This window comes from Nicotiana tabacum, chromosome 3 (genome assembly GCF_000715075.1).
Source record: "Nicotiana tabacum cultivar K326 chromosome 3, ASM71507v2, whole genome shotgun sequence".
NCBI classification, from domain to species: domain Eukaryota; kingdom Viridiplantae; phylum Streptophyta; class Magnoliopsida; order Solanales; family Solanaceae; genus Nicotiana; species Nicotiana tabacum.
In genome coordinates, this window is record NC_134082.1 from 65728791 (window position 1) to 65737966 (window position 9176).

Here is a 9176-nt window from a genome sequence, read left to right on the forward strand (position 1 = left end):
CAAATGATTTGGAAAGGCGTAGGACTAGCTTTGGAAGGACCCATGCCTTCTGTTTTAGCTTTCTGGTCTTTCTTATGTCGGTGGCGGTGGGCTTGAATCCCAAACCAAATGTTCCCAAGTTTTCAGGAAGAAACACCGGCTGTATGATGCCTTGCAAAGATGAGCCCAAACCTTTACCAAGTACAAAACCATTCTTCAACATCTCATAGGCTACCATGATTGATGCGGCGGTTATCTTTGGATTTGGAATGTATTTCCCCTCCGGAACTCTCTCTACCAACATCATGTTAGAAACCCGGTAGACCCATGGTCCCTGGTCATCTTCCACCTCAATGACTGGTACGATGGCATTGCTGCGAACACATAAACTGTCTTCCCCATGCACAACTATTTCTTGTCTATCCCATTCAAATTTGACTACCTGGTGTAGTGTTGATGGGACTACTTTAGCGGCGTGGATCCAGGGTCGACCCAGCAGTAAGTTATAGGAAACAGCTATACCCAGCACCTGAAACTCCATTGTGAACTGAACTGGCCCTATCATCAGTTCCAGCACTATGTCCCCAACTGAATCTTTACCTCCGCCGTCAAATCCCCGCACGCAAATACTGTTCTTATGGATCCTCTCATCTTCTATTTTCAACTTGCTTAGAGTGGAGAGAGGACAGATATTTGCGCTTGACCCGTTGTCAACCAATACCCGGGTCACCACAGAGTTCTCACATTTTAATGTGAGGTAAAGAGCTCTGTTGTGCTTAGTACCTTCTACAGGCAATTCATCATCAGAAAACGTGACTCTGTTTACTTTGAAGATTTTGTTGGCTATTTTTTCCAAGTGATTCACGGAGATCTTATCGGGAACGTGTGCCTCATTCAATATCTTTATTAAAGCTTGACGGTGCTCATTCGAATGGATCAATAATGACAATAGGGAAATTTGAGAGGGCATCTTTCTTAACTGTTCCATGATAGAGTAGTCATGTAGCTTCATCTTCCTCATGAATTCTTCTGCTTCTTCTTCAGTTAAGGCTTTCTTTATTAGTGCTGGATTATTTTTAGCTCTTCTTAACTCCTCGAGAGTAAAACACCTTTCCGAGCGAGTCAAACCTTGTACTTCACAGATTTCTTCTTTGACTTCCTTCCCTTTGTACATCGTCGTTACCCGTTCATAATTCCATGGAATAGCCTTGCTGTTGATTATTGGTAACTGGGTTACTGGCTTGATAATAACCCGATCTGTGCGGGCTCCTTCCATGATTATGATGGGTTTGCTGGCTGCTCCCGGTACAATCACCTTTACCCCTCCCTGTTTCATTGTAACTCTGCTTAAAGACCCCTTCTCTACTGCCACAGATGGCTCAACACTCTTTTTGCTCTGCTTGAGCACCAACTTCTCATTTGCTGATTGTTTATCTGTCTTGACTCCACTGGATTGAATCATCATGACAGTCTGTGATGGATTCTTGGGTTCCCCCTCTGCATGCACTATTTCGATCATATTTGCCTCCTGATGGGCTGGCATCGGATTCCTGTTGATATTGGGTGCTTCGGGAGCTTGAACTTCAATTCTATTGGTATCAATAAGTTCATGTATCGCACTTTTCAAGTGCCAGCACTTTTCTGTATCATGACCCGGAGTACCAGAACAATACTCACAGCTGACAGTATAGTCAAGATTCTTTGGAGGAGGATTTGGCAGTTTGGACTGTATCGGCCTTAGCATATCTAGCTGTTTTAGCCTGTGGAACAGACTGGTGTATGATTCTCCCAATGGATTAAAGGTTTTCTTTTTCTTTAACCTTTCACCCTTGAGTACTTGGCTAGGCATGAAACTTGGTCCGGGAGTGTTTTGGTAGGCTCGTGGATGTGGATAAGTATTTTGTAGGACAGGAGCACGCCATTGAGTGTGGGCAGGAGGTTGGTTGTATGCTTGTGCATGGTGGACGGAAAAATGAGGTTCTGGTGGGGGATAGTAGTGTTGGGGTGGATTGTGGTGATAAGTTTGTTGGTGGGGTCGAGGTTGATTGTAGTGGTAAGTTACCTCTTGATCCGGACCAAGTTCCTGAATCAACCATTGTCGCTTCCTCTCTTTTCTTCTTCCCAATTCCTCATATGCCGCCTTGAATAGCCTGAGTAGTCGCTTTGATAGCCGAATAGCTCATGATTTTATTCGACTTGAGGCCTTCTTCTACCATGCCCCCCGTCTTTACTACTTCGTTGAATGACTTTCCCACAGCTGAGACCAAATGGCCATAGTAAGTAGGTTCCAAAGCCTGTAGGAAGTAATCTACTATCTCACTTTCCTTCATTGGGGGATCTACCCTTGCTGCTTGTTCCCTCCACCGGAAACCATATTCTCTAAAACTTTCACTGTGCTTCTTCTCAAGTTTAGTCAAGGATAGTCGATCTGGAATGATCTCAAGATTGTATTGGAAGTGACAAGCAAATGCTTGCTCCAGATCGTCCCATGTGTACCATATCTTATGGTCTTGGCGAGTATACCATTCTAATACTGATCCACTCAAACTCTGACTGAAGTAAGCCATTAATAATTTGTCTTTTCCTCTAGCTCCCCTCATCTTGCTACAAAAACCCCTCAAGTGGGCTACTGGATCGCCGTGCCCATTGTATAGATCGAACTTGGGCATCTTGAAACCTACCGGTAATTGCACATTTGGGAACAGACATAGGTCCTTGTAGGCCACGCTGACTTGCCCTCCTAACCCCCACATGTCTCGGAACGATTGTTCTAAGCTTTTAACTTTCCTGAACATCTCCTGTTATTCGGTATTTTTGACTGGTTTATTAGCTTCTATTGGGAGGTCAAAGCGAGGAGTATATGAATGGGTTTCTGAAGCTTTGAAAGTGGGCTCCGAAGGGTAGTATTGGTTGTCCTGGACCTAGAACATAGGCTCGCTAGGAGATTTGTGGAGTGTAGCTGGTGGAGGTGCTACGAAGACAGGAGTTACTGGTGGAGGAGGGTATGGAATTGGTTTGGGGGTGGTGATTGTGGTGTATGAGACGTGGTGCCCCGGTAGTGCTGGTAAATGGGAAAGCTCGGGGATAGAACGGTGGCAGGATGATCTTGAGTATGAGCTGGTGGTGGGGTGGAAGCAGGGTTAGCAGGGTAAGCTGGGGGTGATTGTCCTTTAGACTAGGCCTGATACATCTCGGCCATTTTTTGCTTAAGTTTGAGCATCTCCTCTTTCATTTTACTGACGTCCAACTCTTCTACCTCAACACTTGTGTCAACAACCGGTATAGACATGATTTCTGGTATTGGTACTTTTGATCTGGTTTGGTAATGATAATGTGCCAGTATACTCTAGATAAACTAACTGCTTGAATTCTCTGGAAAACAACAAACTTGTTAGTTTTTAGAGGTTAACACATATGCAATTACATGTTGGGATGCAATGCACCTAGGCAATTAACCATTTTTCTATCATGTATTTGCTCGGTTGCTTATGTCATCCCAGCTTTTCCTGACCTTTCCCTTTTATTGTCACTCACGCCTATCTTTATTTCCCTCCCCTTTTTTCATTTTATTCTTTTCTTTTGGTTGTGGTCTAATCTTATGAAGATTATCTACGTATCATGACCCTGCATGAATCAGACCAAACGTAGTTCTGGCGGACACAATTATTTATTATTTTTAACAAGCGCAACAGTACAAAGACAGAAATGACATTACATTTGGACAACACTTTAAGAAAATGGTTTAAAAGACTCAACATGGACTTAAACTAAAACACGACTATTATATGAAAAGTTCCAACAACTATGACTATGCTTCACTCCACAATCTTTTGCTTTTAATCACTGGAACATCTGCTCACGGTGGGGCTTAACCCGACTGACCTTCTAGTGTACGGTACATCCTCTCTAACTCCATTGCAAGATGACGGGCAAAAGTAGGTGCATGCTCTAGAAACCTTTCATAATCCATCCCTTGGCAGTTCACGTAACTTTGAGAAGTATAAACAGCCAAATCATGGATTTGTGCTCTGAAATCTTGGAGATTTTGGTCTTGGTTTTGCAATTGCTGTTGGCGAGTGGTGGCTATATCTCTTATGCGGTCTTCGTGATCTAAAGCTAACTACAATTGAGCTCGAAGTTTGGCCTGATCGAGTCTTTCCTGTGCTCTCTCCCTATCAATATCTGCGTGCTGATGTTCTCTATTGTACCTTCTCATTTCTTCCAACTATGCATGGAGTTGAGCTTCTGAATGTATCTAATGGTCCCTCTCTCTCTTGAATTGAGCCATGTCTTCTTCGAATCTTATTACTTGGCGTTCCTTACTAGATTTGGCCTCCTCATTTAACTGTATGATTTTTTTCCTTAGCTTTGTCTAATGCCTTTTCAGTCTTTGTCAAGATGGAGTCATAATCTTGCATTTTTCCATCAGATTGGCAATGATTTTCTGATCTTTCCAACTTCTCACTGGCGCTTCAGAGGCTTTCTTCATCTGCTGAAACTGAGCGCGGAGAGTTTTATTCTCGCTAATCAGACTCTTCTTTTCACCTTCTGCTTCTTGTGCTTGTAAGTCTTTCTCAAAATTGAGGTTCCTCCGGCTTTCTTCTAAGGCATGAATAGTTGCTTTGTACCCCCTTTCCTTTTCTCCCCAAGCTAACCGTTCTTGGATTTTGTCATCAAAGGCTTGAACATGTGGTCTTTTTATGGGCCTTCTAGGATCAGGTTCTGGTGCATCATCCACGCGGGAACTTTTCTCAAACCACCTAGCGTAACCTAGATTTATCTCGCCTTTTGCAGGATCTAAAATTTGGGTATCATCTTTCAAGTATCGACAACCATTCCAAATCTGTTGTATTAAAGCCTCAGGGAGAGTGGCTTCGGGGTGTAACTCAATCACTTGTACACTCAAATCTTCATCATCAGGCACCACTTGGTATCTCCCTAGTTGTCTTAGAACTCTCTGTGGTGCATACGGCTGGACGCTTCTTAAACCCAACAACAACAAATAACTCTTCAAGGTTGACATGTGTATCACCTCTCTTACCGGGAGCCATCCCAAAGTCCACTCAATTTGACTCGCCATTAAAGATCTTAAATGGGATATCTAGGCTTCCACCCCTTCTGGAGATTTATAATCTTTTATTCTTTCTTCATAACTCTCGATGAAATTGTCCTTGCTTGGACCATACTGCATGAACTTGGGGTGATGACGGAGATGTTCAGTCAACCACATTTGCAACAAAATATTGCAACCTTCGAAGAATTTTGCCCCGGATTTACACAAAGTCAACGCCCGATAAATGTCTGAGAGAATGATTGGGGCAGGAGTGTGATGTTCTTTGGTAGTGAGGACTTGTACGACTCTGGCTATGCGAATATCAATCGTCCGCTCTTTGTTTGGGAAGACCATGATTCCCAGAAAAGCCACCATGAAAGCGAAGCGACGGTGAATCTGCTAGGTGTCCTTGTTTTGTTTGTTAGTGAGGCCCTTTTCATGAATTTCAAATCCATCCGGCCTTCCGAACCTTGAATATAGGAAGTTGAAGGAACAACACCCTTTGACAATGTTGCTTTTTTTTATTTGATTACTGATATTTAGAAGACCAAAGAATCGGTGTACTAAGGGAGCCTTTGGGAATATAAGATTCTGGTTTCTCAAATCTCCGTCAAAACCGGAATATCCAGCTATTTCTTCTAGTGTGGGAGTAAGCTCGAAATCAGAGAAGCGAAAGACATTGTGAACAGGGTCCCAAAAAGTCACTAGCGTCGTAATCAAATCATCGCGTGGTTTAACTTTCACAATATCTGTGAGAGCTCCCAAATACTTAATGACTCATTTCTGACCATCTCCTCCTAACTCATGCCACCACATCAGAAGCCGAAATAGAAACTCATTTACATCTGTGAACGGTGGGTTTTGGATGGTGCTCATTTTGTACCTGTGAGTGATTTTAATTTTAAAAAAAAAACAAAATCAAGACTCATTTTGAAAAAATCATTAATATTTCTAAAAAAAAAATTTTAAAAAAAACACTTCGATGAAGAAGATTTAAAGGCTGTGTTTGCTAATCGGCAAAATTTTTTTTTTGAAGAAAAAAAAACGGCCAAAGGCGGCTGTTCTTGCAAAAACAGCTTTCCGGCGCCCTTTTGGGGACATTCGGCATATTTCGGACAAGAATGGCATCTCCTTACTTATGACAACACAATGACATTTATGTACCTATATTTTAAATTATTTATTATCTATATTTTATTTATTTTTCATTTTTTTTAAATAGTTGGGCCCGATGTGGGTTGCCTACGTATCTCACATCCGGCGAGAATCAAACTTACGTAGTTCGTAATAATAAAACTATTTTTTAAAAGAAACACAACATTTCCTTTTCTTTTCAAGAATTTCAAAATATTTTGGAAATTATTATTTTTTTCGAAAACAACCAATTTTCTGTTCTCACATTGATTCTCCCTTTCTAACTTTTCCCTATAAGCTGGTCAACATGCAAATCCGAAACAAATGAATGCACAAGTAGCAAGTAAGATGCATCAGGATGGTCTTTTCATTTTGGGTGCACCTGTCCTAGACAGACCCAACCCCTGTGTTGAGCCTCCGAAGTCAAATGCACATGATGCAAACAAACGTTCCTACTAGGGATCCGGCATGAAGCTGAGTTATTCTAAGTGTAAAACCTGGGGTATACTGTTCTAGACCTTGCTTACCCAAGCAGACAGCTTGAGCCGAAGTGGGGGCAACGTACCGGGAGCACGAAAGTCTACCCGACCTAGTTACTTGGCCCAACTTCGTTCTATTTGGTATGACTTCTAACAGAAAGGTGGGCCACACGCACGTGTGCACCATAAATTCAGAAGACTCAGAAAGAAGAAGGGTTTCATAACAGTTTAATATACAGTTCAGATAATATCAAAGCGGTAAAAAGCAACATTTAGCACATTAGGCCCAAACATGTGAATAAAACAGATAATAAATAAATCCAAATATAACAATTATTCTAAGCTCAAATTCTTGAACCCTGAACCAGAGATTCTGGGTTCGGTCTCCAGCAGAGTCGCCAGAGCTGTCACACCTCCTTTTTTCACTATACCTCCGGGAAGGAGTGTAAGGGAGTTTTTCCAATTAAAGGACAATCGAAACGGGATTACTTACATTAAATTCAGAGTCGCCACTTGGGAGATTTATGGTGTTCCAAGTCACCGGTTAGAATCCCGAATCGACGAAAATATTAACTCTGTAATACAGTCCGCGAACCAGAAATCCAGGTAAGGATTTCTGTTAACCCAGGAGAAGGTGTTAGGCATTCCCAAGTTCTGTGGTTCTAGCACGGTCGCTCTACTGTTGTGTCCGGCTTAATTATCTGATTTAGAACAATTTGAACCTACATGCAATTTTAACTTTAACCGCTTTTTAATTAAGAAAATTATCTTGAGACGGGTCACGCATACGTGTACCCCTTTGTTTGGTGCATCAAAAATCATGTCACGCGAATGTGTCCACAATTAATAACGCATTATTATTATTAAGAGAATTTGGTTGAAGTTGCGCGAACGCATACTTCGGTTTTATTTTCAAAATCGTAATTATGTCACGCGAACGTGTACATAATCACGATAATAAATTCAAAACTTGCCTAAAGGTTCACCTACGTTTGTGTGGCCGGCCTAATCATGCTCCGATCGATCCGAACAATTAAAAGAGAAATGGAACAAGAACAACAGAGACTTTCTTAAGTTTAAATTATTCCTCATATTTATCTAAGACCCAAATTCCCCTAACATTACACTAAACTAAAGTTTAAAGCTAGGATCTGATTCATGGTTACTAATTAAATAGGATTAGACTTTGTTTATGCTTTTCTTTGCAGGTAATAATCGAAACATCCTTTTATCCCTTGGATAAAAATACTGATGATATGAATGTTACCAATCCCTTTTCCCCTCTATGAAACAGAGGCAATCCAATAATTTTAAATTGGTGAGCGTGATTAGCGCTGCACCCGCTACTAAAAGTTTTTTTTTTTGAAATGTAAATCTAATTAAGTACTAGAAATCTCTTTGTGAACCTATATATATAGCATCTGATTCATATATCGTGGTGCGTTCGCAGCATTATTATAAAATGATCATGGTTTATTTCAGCAGCAATGAGGAGAAAACTATTAAAAAGAACATACACGGAATTTCTTAACTGAACTAGTCCAATTCTGATTAGAACAAACAGATGCAAAGATCACTAGGAAAATAACAAACATATTAGCACAAACGTTTCCTCCTCAATTCAATAACTTCATAACCAACAGTAGTCTACACAAAAATTGCATTCCAACAGCATATAAGAATTAATATGAAACAAAATTAAAAGAGAAGAAGAAATTGACCTCTGTTATCTCAGTAGAACTCGACTATGCCACATGACCGAAGAATAGAACCTCAAACACAGACCGGCGACAACCCCGAACAAACCCGTCAACCAAACACCACGCCGGAAAACTCGACCTCGACGACTCGAACTCACAAACGACCCCAAAACTTTATCTGCCTTACGCTCGCTCCATAAGTAGAACATTTTGTTTTTGACTGTGTGTATGGAGGTCGCCCTTTATGGCATTTTTTTCCGGCCAGATCTGTCACCAAACTGTTAGCGATGACATAGGGTGAGGAAGAACGAGGGATGAGGTCGTTTCGACCATGGCTGGTCGCCGGAGCTTCTGTTTCAATCCCTTCCCCACCCTGTTATTTTCGTGTATGTCTGTGTGTTCGAATGGTATAGCCAAGATGAAGCTCGGGGTGGTCGTTTGTGGACTGGTTTCCGGCGAGGGGTCGCAAGATAGAGAAGCAGCAGCAGCGCCTTGTTATGATATTGATGTTGACGAAAAGCAGTGGAGAGAGGGGTGATTGGAGGAGACAGATGCGAGGGGGTGGGGGTCGTTCTCTGGTGTCGAGTTTCTAAAGAAGACGATGCGCAGCTTCTGCGTCTTTGTTGCCTTCAGCCCTTTTTCGTTCTTATTTTTTTTTTTGTGTTATCTCTTTCATTTTTCAGATATCCGCTTGAGAGGAGGGTCGTTTTTAGAGGTAGGGTCGTTTGGAGAAGATGACTCGCAGGGGGGTGGGGGGTCGTGAAGAAGACGACGCAGGGGGGTGGGGTTCGTTCCCTACGCAGCTTCTACGTATCTTCTTGTTCTCCTTTC

General features: G+C 41.8%; 1 long non-coding RNA gene across 1 annotated transcript; it reads right to left on the reverse strand.

Annotated features, from left to right (window-relative positions):
- Window positions 1-3632: 3632 nt before the first annotated feature.
- On the reverse strand, window positions 3633-9176 carry LOC142179447 (uncharacterized). Its single transcript, XR_012707599.1, has 2 exons — window positions 8367-9176; window positions 3633-5915 (listed from the first exon to the last, which is right to left on the reverse strand). It is a non-coding gene; the product is annotated as an uncharacterized LOC142179447 (long non-coding RNA).